This window comes from Dipodomys spectabilis, unplaced genomic scaffold (assembly GCF_019054845.1).
Source record: "Dipodomys spectabilis isolate Male_0828 unplaced genomic scaffold, ASM1905484v1 ptg000361l, whole genome shotgun sequence".
Taxonomy (NCBI): domain Eukaryota; kingdom Metazoa; phylum Chordata; class Mammalia; order Rodentia; family Heteromyidae; genus Dipodomys; species Dipodomys spectabilis.
Window position 1 is genome coordinate 3,274,977 of NW_024871038.1, and position 753 is coordinate 3,275,729.

A 753-nucleotide genomic window follows, 5' to 3' on the forward strand; every position below is an offset into this window, starting at 1 on the left:
AGATGAGAGATCTCTTATTACTGTTTATATTTCAGTGCTTGATATGGGTCTCTTAAGGTGATTTAACTCATCTTGGTTTAGTTTTGGCATGTCAGTATTTGCTAGGAAAAGGTCCATTTCTGCCAAGTTATCAAACTTATTAGCATAAAGTTTTGAGAAGTATTTCCTTATAATGTTCTGAATCTTCGTGGTTTCTCTGGTGATGTTTCTATTCTCATCTCTGAGTTCATTTATTTGGGTATGTTCTTTTCTTTTTCTGATAAGATTTGCTAAGGGTCTGTCAATTTTGTTAATTTTTTCGAAGAACCAACTGTTTGTTTTGTTGATTCTTTATATGGCTCTTTGGGATTCTAATTCATTCAATTCTAATTTAATTTCAATTATTTCTCTCTGTCCATTGGGTTGGGGTTTATTCTGCTGCTCTTTCTGAAGGAGGCTCAGATGTCTCATTAAATTGTTGGTTTCAGATCTCTCCAATCTGTTGATGTAGGAACTCAGAGCTATTAACTTGCCTCTGAGTACTACCTGTGCTGTGTCCCAGAGGAGTTGGTAATTTGTGTGCTCATTTTTGTTGAATATCATGAATATTTGAATTTCATTTCTAATATCTTCCATGATGCACTCATGATTATCAGCAGAGTGTTGTTCAGCCTCCATGTGTTACAGGACTTTCTTTAGTGGCTTTTGGTGTGGAGTCCTACTTTTAATCCCTTGTGGTCTGAGAGAATGCAAGGTATAACTTCAATGTTTCTG